Raw genomic sequence first — 18,494 nt, forward strand, 5'->3', positions numbered from 1 at the left:
CAGTGCAGCTCCTTCAAATGGGGATGTAGGAAAGTGCTCTTTTTTTTACATGGTCATCCCCACTTTTCCCCTGGTACCTGATGCAATTTTGATTGAAAGTGAACAGGGATTCCAGCTAACCAGGACCCCAGTGCAAGATCTCTTTCCCTAATACTATACAAATGTCCCTAATTGGTAATACCTTTAGCACCTGTGTAAGTTCCTAGTAAATGGTATCCCTGGTACCTAGGGCATGGGTCCCAAAGAGGGTCCGCAAGGGCTGCAGCATATATTGTGCCTCCCTCAGGGAACCCTCACCTAGCACATGCAGCCTGCCATTGCAGACTGCGTGTCTTGGGGTAGCTAAAAGTAAAAACATGACATGGCTCACAGCCTATGTGCTGTGTCCCCTTACATATATAGCATGCAGTGTAAGTCACCCATACAGCAGACCTTACAGCCCTAAGGCATTACATTACAGGTGAGGACACACCTGCAAGAGCAGATATGCCCCTGCTATGCTTTGCCTATACTTAGACATTGTGAGTGAACAGGGAAGCCATTTTAAGAACAGTGCTGGACACTCATCAATACAATCTCCCCAGCTGCTTGATGGCTTCACTGAAAATAAGGATGTTTGGTATCAAACATCTTGAATTAATAAACTCTCACTGATGCCAGTGATGGATTTATTAATACATACTCCCAGAGGGCACCTTAGAGGTGCCCCTTCAAAAACCTACCATTCACCTGTGTGTTGTCCGACAAGTTTTAACTAGTCTGCCTCCAACAGACAGGTTTCTGACTCCCAAGGGTGAGAGCCTTTGCTCTCAGGCAGACAGGAACAAAGCCTGCTCCAGCGGGGGTGTTAGCACGTCCCTCCCAACAGGATGACCTGCAAATCGGCATTTCAAGGCAGGGGATTTCAAAGATGCCCACCGCCCTTGGTATGCAGATCTGGCTTCCCTCAGAAGGGAAATGCCAACCACCCTGCCCTAGGGCACATTTGGCATCCGGACAGGCGGGAACAATAGCAGTCAAGAAGGCGTGCCCACTCTCCGGTCAGTTCCACCCGAAAGGTGAGCTGCCGGATGTGGACACAAATTTTCAAAGTCTGCCTGCCATCTTAGTGATGGCAGAACTAGGAACTTTGAGGGTTATGCCACTTCCCACAGGAAATGGCCATATAGGTGGCGTAGTGACCCCAGGGGAAAGTAGTCCATTGGCTACTACCCTACACTCCCCTAATGGCCCCTAAATTCAGTATTTAGGGGAGCCCCTGGCACCAGGAAATCGGATCCTGCTGATCTGAAGAAGAAGAAGAACACTGCAGAGACGCAAAATGCAAGAACTGAAGACCAGTGACTGACTTTACTCCAACCCTGCCAGCTGACTTTGACAACTGCGAGAAAGGCACCCTGTCCTCCAGCTGCTAAAACTTCCAAAAGGCCAGGACTGCGATTCTTCACCCCAGCACAAGGAACTCCCATGGAGTAGTGGAGCTACTTCCCTGCATCCTGCAAGCACCCACAAGTAGAACTGAGATGACTCCGGACCACCGAAACCTGACACCAGAAAGCACCACTGCCCTAGTGCCCCCTACCACGAGTCAAAGTGGGACAACAATGCCTGCTTGGTCCCCAGACCCTCCAGAGACAGAGCCCCGTTTGGTATCACCAGCTGTAGACTCCCTGATGACGCCTGCAGCCTCTTTGTGCAGGCCCGCTCTATGGTGAGTGACCTGGAGACAAAGACCTGACACCGCAGGACATTTTTGCACCCGTCTGCCCCGGACTGAGGAGAAGAGAACCAGTAGGTCCTCACGTCTCCCCACCTCGTGAGACCGGAGCCCAATGACTGGCTGGTCAGGTTGGACCCCAGTCCACGCCTGCGGCCTCTTTCTGCAGGCCTACTCTACCGCAACCGCTCCTGTGACAGAAACCAGACACTGAAGGACACCCTGCACCTGGCAGCCCTGGCCCCAGGAGAAGAGGACCGAAGATGACCCCACGTCCCCAAGCGTCTGAAAATTTGAACCCTCTTGTTGGTTCACCCAGACTGGACCCCCAGTCTTTGCCTGCAGCACCTTTCTGACCGGACGGCACGCGGCGCTGAACTGCACCTATGCATCCGGCTGCTCTAGTGTCGCCAAAGGTGACCTGTTGATGTGGCTTAGGACCTTGCCCCATACTCACCTCCAGTCTGGAAGACTGGCACAGTAAGTGGCTGTTGAGTACGTGTTTGCCATATTTGCTTTTCTTCCACAGATAACATTGCAGCTTCATGAAAATTGCAGACGACTTTTCAAAACTGTAATAATTTTTATTGCAAAATGTACTTATCTGATCGCATTGATTCTGGTGCCTAAACATATATAAAGATACTTGTTATTTTTGCAATTTGGTGTGAATCTTCTTATTGAATTGTGTATCTCATTTACTGACTGTGTGCCTATGGTAAATGTCTAACAATCCTCTCTGATAAGCCTAAGGCTGCTCAACAACACTATCCCCTAAAAGTGCACATTGGGATTTCTAGAGCAAGCCCCAGCCCACCAGTAAGGGATCACCTGGACTCTTTGCATGGTATACCTCATTTTGGTATACCATATAAAGAGCCTGCTTCCTAAGTTGGTGGCGGAGCGGTGGGATACAGGACTAGACATTTGCTGTACCACTTGGTTAATAAGTAATTCCATTAAGGAATCCAAATTTGTCTTTATTTTGAAAAAAATGTTCCAATTTTTCTAAATTGTTTAAAATGTACTTTTAGGGTCTTGTGTTAGTTCCCCCAATCCAAGCGGTTTAGAATTTAAAATACTTTAGCTAGTTAGGCCTTTTAGAAGTGTACTTAGAGTTTTTTTTAGTTTCTAAAAAAGGTCCGGACTACCTTAAAACCATGACTGAGGCAGCAGGATCGCCCCAGGAACTCAACCTGGGCCCCTGCCAAAATCTTAAGTGTGCTCAGCATAAGGCCCTCTGCCAAGCATGGAACCTTGCCATGGGGTCTAAACCCACAAAAACCCATCTGCAGAAGCTGCTTACAGAAAATGCCAGAGCTATGACAAGCAAAGAAACCCCCTCATGAGAATGAGGAGTAGGATGTGGAAGATAATAAATCCCTCCACAACTCCATTGACAGTAACACCACTGGGAGCACTTCTGATAGTAACCCAGGAGATGGAGATAGTGAAGATGCTGATCTCCAGAAGCTAGCTAGCTAGCTAAGAGAATAGAATTAGAGTCTAACCTCTTAGCCATGAAAAAAGAAAGAGCTGAGATAGGCCTAGGACCCATCTCTGGTGGTAGCACATTTTTACATAGGGAGAAAGAAGAAGCTTTTGATCCCAAGATCCTCAAAAGGCTTGTCCCCAAATATGTAGAAGGTGATGGTGTCACCAAATAGTTTACAGTCTTTCAGCAGGCCTGTAAAATGAGGAAAGTCAGCCAAAGGTATTGGGGCTCTCTACTCTGAGAGCTGTTCTCAGGCTCCAGACACTGAGTGAGGCAGATGCTGAGTCCTATGACCACACGAATGACACCCTGATTATGGGATTTGGACTCACAACTGAGGAGTAACAGATCAGGATAAGGAAGACTAGAAAATCCTCTAGTCAATCTTGGGTAGATTTTGTTGACTTCTCAGTCAAAACACTGGCTGGCTGGTTAAAATGGAACCAGATGCAAGACTATGATGGGCTTTATAATCTTATTGTGAACCAACATCTGTTAAGTAACTGTGTTTCTGAAAAGTTGCATTAGTACCTGGTAGACCTAGTTCCAGTTTCTCCCAAGAATTGGGAAAGAAGGTAGATCACTAGGCCAAGACTAAGGTGTCCAAGACAACTCAAGGTGGTGGTGACTAAAAAACAAAAGTGGTTGCTTATCCCCCCGCTACCCTCCAGGAAAGATGGTAACCAGTCTAAAGATAAAAACAACTAGACTTCCAAAAGGCCCCAAAAAACTGTTCAGGAGGGTAGGCCACAAGACACACACCAATGGTGAGTACCAGGGTAACCCAGGGTAAGAACTGGGATCCCACAAAGGTCTGGTTCTTTAATTGCAAAGCCAATGGGCACCGAACTGGAGACTATGCCTGTCCCAAAAAGAATCCCTCTAGTGCACCTGCAGCTCCTGCTGCAGTGGTAAGTCTCCACATGAGATCCCAGGTGGGCCTTGACCATATTGGAGAGCTCACAGAAGAAACTTTAGGCTCTGAGGATGGGGTGTGTGAAGCTGCCCCGGCTGTCTTGCCCAGTAATCTGGAGAAGTACAGACACCAGTCTCATATAAATGGGATCAGAGTTGAAGCACTGATGGGTACAGGTGCAAGTGTCACCATGGTGACTGGAAATCTGCTATACCCAGAACAGTATCTGACTGGTGAAACCTTCACAATCATCAATGCTGACAACCAAGCTAAGGTCCAACCCATGGGCAAGGGTGTGCTTAGAATGGGGAGGGGTTACTGGCCAGAAGAAGGTGGTGGTATCATTTGCAATTCCTGTAGCCTTCCTGCTAGGAAATGATCTGGAGTCCTCAGCATGGGCTGAGGTCATAAGAAAAACCCATGCAGCTATGCTGAGTATATCGGAATGGGTGTGTGTGAAACCCAGAGCACAATGCATTGACAAGGGTGCAAAAGAGGTGCTGGAGTCTGGAATAATGACCCAGCCCTCCAAGAGAAAAGGTAGGAAGTCTGGTAAGCCAGCTTCTGATCAGCCAAAAGCTCAGGCCCCCTCCCCTCAGGGAGAAGACGTCAGCCCTTGAGGGAACTGAGCCCCAGGAACTTAGGCCTTACACAGCAGAGGATCTAGTCCCAGGAGGACCCTCTAGGGATAGGCTGTGCCAGGGACAGGGGACCTGTCCAACTCTTGGAAGCCTGAGACAGCAAGAAAAAGAAGGGAGCAGGTCAGTGGCTCCCACCAAACGTATTGGGAGGAAGGACTCATATTCTGAGGCCAGAGACCAAAAACTTGGTGCCACTAGGAAAGCGGTAGTGCCTCAGAAATATAGTTTCTCCTCTCCTCAGCACATGACACCCCTTAGCTGGGCATCTTGGCCAGACCAAAACTTGGGTCAGTTTACTCCCATACTTCTACTGGCCAGGTATGTCCCAGAAGGTGAAGGACTTTTGTAACTCCTGTGCCACCTGTCAAGCCAGTGGCAAGACAGGTGCCCACCCAAAGCCCCCCTTAATTCCACTCCCAGTGGTTGAGGTTCCCTTTGAAAGGGTAGCGGTTGACATTGTTGGCCACCAAGTCCCTCCATCAGCATCAGGGAACAGATTCATACTGGTGGTAGTGGGTCATGCCACCAAGTACCCTGAGGCTGTACCCCTTTTGATTACCACTGCTCCTGGAGTTGTTAGGGCCCTAAATCAGTATTTTTACTAGATGGGGCTTCCCTAAGGAGGTGGCATCAGATAGAGGAAGTAACATCATGTCTGCATACCTCAAGGCAATGGGGAATCAATTTGGAGTGAATTATAAGTTCACTACCCCATATCACCCACAATCAAATGGCCTAGTTGAGGGATTCAACACAACCATGAAGGGCATGCTTACAGGAATTTCTTAAAAACTCAGAAGGAAATAGGATATCCTGTTACCATGCTTGCTTTTTGCTTACAGAGAAGTGCCACAGAAAGGAGTAGGGTTCCCCCTTTGAAATTCTGTTTGATCATCCAATGAAGGAGCCATTGTGTTTAGTGAACGAAAGCTGGGAGAGACCTCTCAAAAACCCCAAGCAAGACATAGTGGACTATGTACTTGGCCTATGTTCAAGGATGGCTGAGTACATGGAGAAAGCATCCAAAAAACTTGAAGCCAGCCAAGAGCTCCAGAAGCTCTGGTATGAACAAAAGGCTGCCACAGAGGAGAACCAACCAGGGCAGAAGGTGTGGATACTAGAGCAGGTGGCTTTCAGGGCACACCATGACAAATGGAGTGGCCTTTACCCTATCCTTGAGAAGAAGGGTGAGGTCACCTAGCTGGTTGACCTACGTAGTTGCAGAAACCCTCATAGGATTATCCATGTAAGCCGCCTGAAGCCTTACTATGACAGGCCTGATGTGGCGATGTTCACTGATGAGGAGCAGGAAGGAAGGAGAGTGAATGTCTCCCTGACCTCCTCTCCCACAGTCCTATAGATGGGTCAGTTGACAGAGTGGTCTTTTCAGACACTCTCACTGCCCAAAAGCAAACTGACTGCAGGCAAGCCCTGGAGCAGTGTGGTGAGCCACTTTACTTCACCCCTGGTCAGACTAACTAGTGTGTCCATGATATGGACACTGGTGCCAATATGCCTGTCAAAAGTGAAAATTACAGACAGTCTGGCCAAGTGAAGGATAGCATCAGAGCTGATGTCAGCAAGATACTAGAGTTAGGGATAATTTGGCCCTCTGGCAGTCCCTGGGCCAGCTCAGTGGTCTTAGTCCCCAAACCTCATTCCAAGGGAGGTAAACCAGAGCTGAGGTTTTGTGTGGACTATAGAGGTCTCAATGGTGTCACAAAGACAGGTGCACACCCTATCCCAGGAGCAGATGATCCGCTTGAAAGGTTAGGGGCAGTCAGATTTCACAGTACTTTTGATTTGACATCAGGGTACTGGTAGGTTGGTCAGATCCCTGCCTGGAGCAAAAGAGAGAACAGCATTCTCGACCCCAGATAAACATTACCAGTTCACTATTATGTCATTTGGTTAAAACAAAATACCCCTGCCATGTCATTTTGTTTAAAATAATTACCCCTGCCACCTTCTAAAGGTCGGCGAACAAAGTCCTTGCTGGGTTGGGAGCCTTTAGTGCAACATATCTTGATGATATTGCTGTCTTCAGCTCCACTTGCCAGAATCATCTGATTCACCTTGGTAAGGTCCTTGAACCTCCATGATGTGCAGGCCTCATAATCAAGGCAAGCAAGTGCCACACAGGGCTCGGCAAGGATGTATACGTGGGCCACTGGTAGGTGGAGGCCAAGTTCAACCCCTACAATCCAAGATTCAGATGATTCTGGACTGGGTAGGTCCAACCACCCAGTCTCAAGTCAAGGCATTCTTTGTCTTGAATGCGTACTACAGGAGGTTTGCGAAGGGGTATGGTACCATTGTGGTACCCCTCACAGATCTGACCTCCAAGAAAATACAAAATAAATTAAACTGGATAGTGAGCCATCAAAAGGCTTTTAACACAATGAAGGAAGCAATGTGCTCAGCACCCATTCTAAAATTTCCAGATTATCTAAAGCAGTTCATAGTGCAGACTGATGCCCCTGAACATGGAATATGAGTGCACCTGTCCCGAACCATTGATGATGGCCAAGAACAACCTGTTTCTTTCATTAGTGAGAAGTTACTCCCCAGAAAGCAGCGTTGTAGTGCCATTGAGAGGGAAACCTTTGCTGTGGTCTGGTCCCTGGAGAAGTTGAGGCCATACCTGTTTGCAGGGGTGTGGAATTTGATAAAATATCTACTAGTCCATGGGACAGGTTGCTTCATAAATCTACTTGCCATGTAAAAAAAATCCACTTATCCCTTTGGTGCCATGCAGTACGGCCACAAATTATGGCAGCAATTTCATTGTATAAGAACTCTGATTATAGCCGGGCTCATACTCTAGAAGGGTTTGAATACTAGCAATTCCCTTACATGGTCATCTTTCCACAGATCTATGCACTGGGGCTGGAGGTACTGGTAACAAGAGTTTCAGGGTTGGAATGCATTAGGGGTTTTCACCAGCTCTTCCCTAATAATTTTCCATACTGAGAGAGGTTGGAAATTTGCTTCCGACAAGGGAAGAAGTAAAATTTCTTCCAGGGTTGGGGAAAAAGTGGTTGGAGGGAAAGTGAATTTGTAAACGCTCAACAGATTTTCACATGAGCAAATCTACACATGCATATTTGTCAGTGCTGAAATGCAGTTTACAAATATTTTGTAGGAGTACGATTTACTAGCCTATTTCTGTAAATTCTTCTGAGTTCATGAAAGCTGTAAATCTGCACTAATGCAAGGACATATACCAATGTTGCACTTTTGTGACCTTCTTTAAGAATTTGGCCACTAATTAGGTCTGGCATTAGCTAAGACCATATGTTTTTTTTTTTTTTATTCCATCTCTTTTTCGGTCTATCGACTGGCTTCATTGTGAGTGACGGCATTCTGCTCTCTCACAAGGAGCATATTGGCACACAAAGTAGTTTTTATTCAGTGCCAGGAAAGATGTGGCAATGTGTGGCTTTTGAGAACAAAACATTTTTTTCCATAGAAATATTTTATTACTTTTGCACAACAAACAATAACAACAGTTTCTCTGTTCTGTCCAGTTTCACAAGCAAAATTATCCATTCTGGTAATATGGTCCCAGACCCAGTTCTAATCATTGTCCCACAAAATACAGCAAAAAAGATATTAATGTTTTGCTAACCCACCAGTCCATAGTAGTGCCACCATTACTTCCACACTTTTTGGATTTTTTTTTGGGGGGGGGGGACAAAAAATACCTCTTATTGTTAAACTTTGCAAACATTTGTATACATTTTATAGTATACTACTCAGTAGTGTAGTCCGAGGCTTACAAGATTTCCTTAGAGTGCTCACCCAAATAATAAAGGCTTTGAATTAATGAGCCATAAAAACAATTTTGAATAGCATTACCATATGAACACAAATATTACATTAACTGCAGCAATGCACTTCCCTGGTCCATAATGTACTGTAAACTGGCAGCCAAAGAGCTTGTGCTGCAGGGGGTTGGGCCTCCTTGTCCCAAGGACAAAATAGACATGAAAACTTGTTGTCCTTGACACCAAACAATATGTCCAGGGTGTTGGACTGGGCTGTAGGAATCCCAAATCCCTGTTTGGTTCTCACTTACTTGTTCAACCTGACCAGAGGGCTCTCAGATGGCTAATACAAATGAAAGGTGAAAACCCCAAACTGCTAAGCTGGTCCATCTCCCTAAAGGATATGGACTTTACAGGGGAGCACTGACCTGGGAGTTACCATGTGAATGCGGATGGCCTGTCCAAGTTTTTCCACTTAGATGATGAAGACTCTCTTGGGAAACATTAGTCTCATTCTATTTGTTTGGGAGGGGTGTAGGTGCCCCATTTTGGCATGGTCACCTACACTTTTTGCCTGGCACCTGATGCAATTTTGACAGAAAGTGCACTGGGTTCCTGCTAACCAGGTCCCTAGTGCTAGATCTCTTTCCCTAAAACTGCACAATTGTTTCCAATTGGCAATACGTTTGCCCCCCGTAAGTCCCTAGTAAATGGTACCCCTGATATCTAGGACGTGGGTACCAAAGAGGGTCGCAAAGGGCTGCAGCATATATTGTGCCACCCTCAAGGAACTCTCTCCTAGCATATGCAAACTGCCATTGCAGGCTACATGTCTTGGTGCAGCTAAAAGTGAAAACATGACATTGCACACAGCCTCTGTGCCATGTCTCCTAACACTGTATGCTATATATGCAAGTCACACCTACAGCAGGCCTTACAGAAAGGGTGCATTATTATATTATATGTGAGGGCATATCTGCAAGAGCAGATATGCCCCTGGTATGTCTTTGTCAATTCTTAGACACAGTTAGTGAACACAGAAGCCAATTAAGTACATGGGCTGGTCACTGGTCCATGCAAGTTCCCCAGCTACACGATGGCTTCATTGAAAAGAAGGATGTTTGGTATCAAACATCTTATATTACTAAACCCTCACTGATGGCAGTGATGGCTTATTAATACATGCACCCAGAGGGCACCTTGGAGATGCCCCCTGAAAAACCTACCATTTAGGTGCTGGCTGACTAGTTTTACCTACCCTGCCACCAACCGCCCAAGGGTTAGAGCCTTTTCCCTTGGGTGGACAGGAACAAAGCCTGCTCTGGCAGGGGTGTTAGCACACACTTCCCAACAGGATGATCTGCAAACTTGCATTCCAAGGCAGGGGGCTTCTAAAAAGCCCACCACCCTTGGTATGCAGATCTGTTTTCCCACAGTAGGGAGATGCCCAACCCCCCAATCCTCCCTCCCCACCCATGGGCCCAATTGGCACCTGGACAAAAAGGAAAATTAGCAGCCAGGAAGGCATGTCCATTCTCAAGTCAGTTCCACCCCAAGATGAGCTGCCTGATGTGGACACAAATTTTCAAAGTCTGCCATCTTGGTGATGGCAGAATAAGGAACTCTGGGACAGGGTTCGGCCCACTTCCCTCAGGAAGTGGTCATATGGGGGGGCGGGGTGTAGTGACCCCAGGGGTAAGTAGCCCATTGGCTACTATGCTACACCCCGTAAATGCCCTAAATTTAGTATGTAGGGGAGCCGCTGACACCAGAAAATCAGATCCTGTTGACCTGAAGAAGAAGACCACTGCAGAGATGCAAAAGGCAAGAACTGAAGACCAGTGACTAACTCAGCGCCAACCCTGCCAGCCTGCCTGTTGACTTCGACAATTGCGAGAGACGCCTCGTCCTCCAGCTACTGAAACTTACAAAAGCCCGGCAAGACTGCCAGCCTTCACCCCAAGTCACGTGGAATAGCACAGCTACTTGCCTGCATCCTGCAGGCATCCACTAGAAGAACTGAGAGGACTGGACTGCCAAAACCTGACAATGGAAAGCACCATTGCACCGTGCCCCCTAGCCTGAGTTGAAGTGGGCCAAAGGTGCCAGCGTGGTCCCCAGGCCCTCCAGAGACCGAGCCCACCATGGTATCACCAGCTGTCGACTCCCAAAGATGCCTGCAGCCTATTTGTTCAGGCCCCCCTCTACCGCAAGTGACCTGCAGGCAAAGATCCACACCTCAGGACTTCTCTGCACCCACCTGCTCCGGACCAAGGAGAAGAGAACCAAGGGTGTCCCCAAAGCTCCCCACTTTAGGAGACCAGAGGCCACTGGTTGGCTTGGGCAGACTAGACCCCCAGACCACGTCTTTCAACAAACCCCCTCTACCACTCCGGTGACTGAAACCAGACACCCAAGGATACACCTGCACCCTGCCATCCTGGCCCCGAGAGAAGAGGACCCCACGTCCTCGAGCATCTCAAGATTTGGACCCTCTTGGTGATTCACCCCAACTGGACCTTAAGCCTCTACCTGCAGCACCTTTCTGACAGGACCAATCCCCAAGGACTTCAACAGGGCATCTGATGCTGAACTATACCCCTGCACTGGGCTGCCCCAGTGCCGCCGGAGGTAGCCTGTTGGTGTGGCTAGGACCCTGTCCCATACTCACCTTAGGTCTGGAAGATAGGTCCTGTAAGTCACTGCTGACTACTTGTTTGCCATATTTGTTTTTCCTCTGTAGGAGGACATTGCAGCTTCCAGAAATTGCACTGTTTCTACTTTTAAAAACTGTAAAGATTTTCTTTGCAAAACATACTTACCTGATCGAATTGATTTTGGTGCCTAAACATGTATAAAGATAGTTATTATTTTTGTGAATTGGTGTAGATCTCCTTATTGAGTTGTGTGTCTTATTTATTAACTGTGTGCCTATGGTAAAGGTCTAACACTCCTCTCTGATAAGCCTAAGGCTGGTCGACCACACTACCCTCTAAAAGAGCACCTTGGGATTGCTAGAGCAAGCCTCTGTGCAGTAGTAAGGGATCCCCTGGACTCTGCAAGGTATACCGCATTTTGGTATACCATATAAAGAGCTAGCTTCCTATAGGGGACGAATATGATCACCTCTCACAAGGTTCAACAGAAGCCGCATTGTGGCATTCTGTACCAGCTGGAGTCTCCTAAGTTGTTAAGCTGGGAGACCCTAATACAGAGTTGACATAGTCAAGCTGAGAGGTGATAAGGGCCTTTATCACCACTGTCTGATGCTGCAGTGGAAGCAGATAAACATATTCTTTTAGAGATTTCAGAAGTCCAAAACAGGACTGCACAACTCCAGCAACCTATCGACCAAAACAAGCTGAACTTTCAAACATCACCCCTAAATTACGTGCAATGGTAATTGGGGCAGGCGGTGGCGGAAAAAAGCTAGGCCAGCATTCACCATCCCAAATGGGTGGGGGTAGGCTGAATAGCAAAATTTCTGTTTTACCCACATTGCATTGTAGGTTGCTGATGTGCATTGACTGAAATACCGCCATTAGACAGGCGTTGTATCTGCTAAAGGCACAAGATGCCTTTCTGTCTAAAGTTAGGAGAATCTGAGTATCATCGGTGTAAGGGAATTTGTATGCTGAAGGATTCAACAAGTGCAGCTAAAGGTGTTATATATGGAAAATGTCACTTACCCAGTGTACATCTGTTCGTGGCATTAGTCGCTGCAGATTCACATGCTGTGCACATCCCGCCATCTGGTGTTGGGCTCGGAGTGTTACAAGTTGTTTTTCTTCGAAGAAGTCTTTTCGAGTCACGAGACAGAGGGACTCCTCCAATTTCGACTCCATTGCGCATGGGCGTCCACTCCATCTTAGATTGTTTTCCCCGCAGAGGGTGAGGTAGGAGTTGTGTATGCTAGTAATAGTGCCCATGCAATGGAGAGAATGCGTATGTACATAATGAAGTTTCAAGTAATATATTTACAAATGTACAAATGTTTAAGATCTACTTCTAAACGGCTACAGGCTCCCGGGGAGGCGGGTGGGCGCATGTGAATCTGCAGCGACTAATGCCACGAACAGATGTACACTGGGTAAGTGACATTTTCCGTTCAATGGCATGTGTAGCTGCAGATACACATGCTGCGCATAGACTAATAAGCAGTTATCTCCCCAAAAAGCGGTGGTTCAGCCTATAGGAGTTGAAGTAGTTTGAAATAATGTTCTTAGTACAGCTTGACCTACTGTTGCCTGTTGTGCAGTTAACACATCTACACAGTAGTGCTTGGTAAATGTATGAGGCGTAGACCATGTTGCTGCCTTACATATTTCGTTCATTGGAATATTTTCCAGAAAGGCCATGGTAGCACCTTTCTTTCTGGTTGAGTGTGCCTTTGGTGTCATAGGCAGTTCTCTTTTAGCTTTAAGATAGCAGGTTTGAATACACTTAACTATCCATCTAGCAATGCCTTGTTTTGAAATAGGATTTCCTGTATGAGGTTTTTGAAAGGCGATAAATAGTTGTTTTGTCTTTCGAATTAGTTTTGTTCTGTCAATGTAGTACATTAGTACTCTTTTGATGTCTAATGTATGTAGTGCTCTTTCAGCTACAGAATCTGGCTGTGGGAAGAACACTGGTAATTCTACTGTTTGATTCAAGTGGAACGGTAAGATTACTTTTGGTAAAAATTTAGGATTGGTCCGTAGAACAACTTTATTTTTGTGTATTTGAAGAAATGGTTCTTGAATGGAAAATGCTTGAATCTCACTCACTCTTCTTAGAGATGTGATGGCAATTAAAAATGCAACTTTCCACGTTAAGTATTGCATTTCACAAGAGTGCATGGGCTCAAAAGGTGGACCCATGAGTCTTGTTAAGACAATGTTGAGGTTCCATGAAGGAACTGGTGGTGTTCTTGGTGGTATAATTCTCTTTAGGCCTTCCATAAATGCTTTTATGACTGGTATCCTAAATAATGAAGTTGAGTGCGTAATTTGCAGGTAAGCTGAAATTGCCGTAAGATGTATTTTAATGGAAGAGAAAGCTAGTTTAGATTTCTGCAAATGTAGTAAGTATCCTACTATCTCTTTTGCAGATGCGTGTAAAGGTTGAATTTGATTATTATGGCAGTAATAAACAAATCTTTTCCACTTATTTGCATAACAGTGTCTAGTGGTAGGTTTTCTAGCCTGTTTTATGACCTCCATACATTCCTGTGTGAGGTGTAAGTGCCCGAATTCTAGGATTTCAGGAGCCAAATTGCTAGATTCAGCGATGCTGGATTTGGATGTCTGATCTGTTGTTTGTGTTGTGTTAACAGATCTGGTCTGTTTGGCAGTTTGATATGAGGTACTACTGAAAGGTCTAGTAGTGTTGTGTACCAAGGTTGCCTTGCCCATGTTGATGCTATTAGTATGAGTTTGAGTTTGTTTTGACTCAACTTGTTTACTAGATATGGAAGAAGTGGGAGAGGGGGAAAAGCGTATGCAAATATCCCTGACCAGTTCATCCATAGTGCATTGCCCTGAGACTGATGTTGTGGGTACCTGGATGCGAAGTTTTGGCATTTTGAGTTTTCTTTTGTTGCAAATAGATCTATTTGTGGCGTTCCCCACATTTTGAAGTAAGTGTTCAGTATTTGGGGGTGAATTTCCCATTTGTGGATCTGTTGGTGATCCAGAGAGAGATTGTCTGCTAGCTGATTCTGAATCCCTGGAATAAATTGTGCTATTAGGCGAATGTGGTTGTGAATTGCCCAATGCCATATTTTTTGTGTTAGGAGACACAACTGTGTCGAGTGTGTTCCTCCTTGTTTGTTTAGGTAATACATTGTTGTCATGTTGTCTGTTTTGACAAGAGTGAATTTGTGGGTTAATATGGGTTGAAATGCTTTCAGAGCTAGAAACACCGCTAACAGTTCTAAGTGGTTTATATGAAACTGTTTTTGCTGAATGTTCCATTGTCCTTGGATGCTGTGCTGATTGAGGTGTGCTCCCCACCCTGTCATGGATGCATCTGTTGTTATTACGCATTGTGGCACTGGGTCTTGAAAAGGCCACCCTTGGTTTAAATTTATACTGTTCCACCATTGAAGCGAGATGTATGTTTGGCGGTCTATCAACACCAGATCTAGAAGTTGACCCTGTGCTTGTGACCACTGTGATGCTAGGCACTGTTGTAAGGGCCGCATGTGCAACCTTGCGTTTGGGACAATGGCTATGCATGAGGACATCATACCTAGGAGTTTCATTACTAATTTGACCTGTATCGTCTGGTTTGGATACATGGCTTGTATTACATTTTGGAATGTTTGGACTCTTTGTGGACTTGGAGTGGCAATCCCTTTTACTGTGTTGATTGTTGCTCCTAGGTATTGCTGTGTTTGACACGGCAGAAGGTGTGACTGAGTAATTGATTGAGAAACCTAGTTTGTGTAGGGTTTCTATGACGTAATTTGTGTGTCGTGAACACTGTTTTTGCGTGTTGGTTTTGATTAACCAATCGTCTAGGTACGGGAACACATGTATTTGCTGCCTTCTGATATGTGCAGCTACTACTGCTAGACATTTTGTAAAAATTCTTGGCGCAGTTGTTATTCCGAATGGCAACACTTTGAATTGGTAATGTATCCCTTGGAATACAAACCTTAGGTACTTTCTGTGTGAAGGATGTATTGGTATATGGAAATATGCATCCTTTAGATCCAGTGTTGTCATGTAGTCTTGTTGTTTGAGCAGTGGGATTACTTCTTGTAATGTAACCATGTGAAATTGGTCTGATTTGATGTATGTATTTAATATTCTGAGATCTAGTATAGGTCTTAGAGTTTTGTCTTTTTTGGGTATTAGAAAGTACAGTGAGTAAACTCCTGTGTTTAGTTCTTGTTTTGGTACTAATTCTATTGCCTCTTTTTGGAGCAATGCTTGAACTTCTAATCCTAGAAGATTTATATGTTGTTTCGACATACTGTGTGTTTTCGGTGGGACTGTTGGAGGGAATTCTCGAAATTCTATGCAATAACCATACTGGATAATTGCTAGTACCCAAGTATCTGTTGTTATCTCCTCCCAATGTTTGTAAAATTGGCTTAATCTTTCCCCCACAGGTGTTATGTGATGGGGATGGGTGACTTGTGAGTCACTGCTTATTTTGAGGACTTTTGGGGCTTTGGAATTTTCCTCTTCCTCTTTGGAATTGTCCCCCTCTATATTGCCCCCGAAAACTTCCCCGCTGATATTGGCTTTGGTAAGTGGGCCTGGTTTGTGATGTTGTGGTTTCTGTAGGTTGTCCTCGAAACCCTCCCCTAAAAGGTGTTTTGCGAAAGGTGCCTCTGCTCTGCGGGGAGTAGAGTGCGCCCATGGCTTTTGCCGTATCAGTGTCCTTCTTGAGTTTCTCAATAGCAGTGTCGACTTCCGGCCCAAACAACTGCTGTTCATTAAATGGCATATTTAGCACGGCTTGTTGAATTTCTGGCTTGAAACCTGACGTGCGGAGCCATGCGTGCCTTCTTATTGTTATTGCAGTATTTACTGTCCTTGCAGCCGTATCTGCTGCATCCATTGAAGACCGTATCTGATTATTAGAGATACTTTGTCCTTCTTCCACCACTTGTTGTGCTCTTTTTTGGAACTCCTTGGGTAAGTGTTCTATCAAATGTTGCCTCTCATCCCAGTGCGCTCTGTCATATCTTGCCAAAAGCACTTGTGAATTGGCAATGCGCCATTGGTTTGCTGCTTGTGCTGCAACCCTTTTGCCCGCAGCATCAAATTTGCGACTCTCTTTGTCTGGAGGTGGTGCGTCTCCTGAGGTATGAGAGTTTGCTCTCTTACGAGCTTCCCCGACAACTACTGAGTCTGGAGTTAACTGCGTTGTAATATAAACAGGATCTGTTGGCGGTGGCTTGTACTTTTTCTCCACCCTTGGAGTTATGGCTCAGCCTTTAACAGGATCCTGAAAGATTTGTTTTGAATGTTTTAGCATTCCTGGGAGCATAGGTAGTCTTTGGTACTGGCTATGAGTGGAGGTTAGCGTGTTAAACAAGAAGTCATCCTCAATTGGTTCTGAATGCAAGGTGACGTTATGGAAAGCAGCTGCCCTTGCGATCACCTGTGTGTAAGATGTACTGTCCTCAGGAGGGGACGGCCTGGTAGGGTACGAGTCTGGGCTGTTGTCCGATACTGGAGCATCGTAAAGGTCCCATGCATCGGGATCATCTTGACTCATGGCAGTATGACTCGGGGAGTGCATCAGTGGAGGAGTTGCTACTGGTGATGTGTGCACTGATGGTGGTGGAGAAGGTGGTGGAGTTGTTTTCTTTGCCACCTTTGCCTGTGGTTCCTTGTCCTTTTCGTGAAAGGCAAGTTTTCTTTTTATCTTAATTGGAGGAAGAGTGGTTATCTTCCCTGTGTCTTGATGAATGTGGAGCCTCCTTTGAGTATAGTCTGGCTCTACAGCTTGAAGTTCCTCTCCAAATCTATGTTTTTTCATTTGGGAGGCCAATCCTTGTTCCTCTGTATAGGAACCTGTTTTCGGCTCCGAGGCTGGATGTTTCGGAACCGAAACTTTTTCGGAGGTCTTTTTAGGCTCCGAAGAAACCTTTGTAATTTTCGGCGTGGTGGTGTCTCGATGCCGAATTTGTTCGGTGCCGCTGTGACGGTGCCGAAATTTCTCAGAGCCGATGTCTCGGGTCCGAGATTGCTGTGTGGCGGTATCTCGACCGGAGTCGGATGACTTCGACACCAGCGTGCCCTTTTTCGGTGCCTTGGCTCGGTCACCGCTTGTTTGGGTTAAGCCATGGCCTGTTGGCGGTGGCGTCCCCTGGGCTTTTGTTGACTTCTCGTGAGTCTTATGTTTCGACGTCTTACTCACGGTTTTCGCCGTTTCTTCGGCCTCGAGCTCTTCCGAGTCCGACTCTTGGATAGAGAAAGCTTCCTCTTCTTCCTCGAAACGCTCTTGTTCTGTCGGCGTCTACGCCATCTGCAGTCTTCTGGCTCTTGGGTCTCTTAACGTCTTTCTGGACCGAAACGCTCGACAGGCCTCACAAGTATCTTCCTTGTGCTCTGGGGACAAGCACAAGTTACAGACCAGATGCTGATCCGTATACGGATACTTGTTATGGCATTTTGGACAGAAGCGGAATGGGGTCCGTTCCATCAGCCTTGAATTCACACGTGGCCGGGCCGACCAGGCCCCAACGGGGGATCGAAAGAACCCCGAAGGGCCACCGGAACTCTTCTAAATTCGGTGTCGATCTGTTGTAACTAACCCGATACCGAACGCAAACAATACCGTCGTTTTTTCCGAGATTCTAACTAACTTTCCGACCCGAAACACGGAGCGAAAAGGAACACGTCCGAACCCGATGGCGGAAAAAAAACAATCTAAGATGGAGTCGACGCCCATGCGCAATGGAGTCGAAATGGGAAGAGTCCCTCGGTCTCGTGACTCGAAAAGACTTCTTCGAAGAAAAACAACTTGTAACACTCCGAGCCCAACACCAGATGGCGGGATGTGCACAGCATGTGTATCTGCAGCTACACATGCCATCGAACATATATATATATATTAAACAACGTTGGACTCCGTGCCGAGCCCTCGGGGGCACCAAAACCTAGAGGTTTAGGATCTGAAACATATGGAGCCATCCACACGGACTGACTTTTTCCAGACAAAAATGACCGAAACCAAGCTACCGGGGCTCTGCAAACACCAGTACTTCCTAGTTGCTGCAAAACAAAGAAATGGGATACTCCATCAAAAGCCACAGATAGATCTAAGAGTAGCAGCGCCACCTGTTTCCCCTGATTTACCACCAGCCTAATGGTATCCCTAACCTCCAGCAAGGTGGATTCAGTGCTAAACCCGGGGAGGAACCCTGATTGAGAAGGATGCAGTAACTGGAATTGTTCTAAATAGCCAGATAGTTGCAGATTGATCAACTTCTCCAGTATCCTAGTAA

The 18,494-nt window shown here is 46.2% G+C and overlaps 1 protein-coding gene across 2 annotated transcripts in view; it reads right to left on the reverse strand.

Moving 5' to 3' along the window:
• DDX49 (DEAD-box helicase 49) overlaps positions 1-18,494 on the reverse strand; it is a 126,499-nt gene that overhangs the window by 97,490 nt on the left and 10,515 nt on the right. The gene's annotated exons all lie outside the window — the stretch shown is intronic.

Source organism: Pleurodeles waltl, chromosome 12 (genome assembly GCF_031143425.1).
Source record: "Pleurodeles waltl isolate 20211129_DDA chromosome 12, aPleWal1.hap1.20221129, whole genome shotgun sequence".
Classification (NCBI taxonomy): Eukaryota; Metazoa; Chordata; class Amphibia; order Caudata; family Salamandridae; genus Pleurodeles; species Pleurodeles waltl.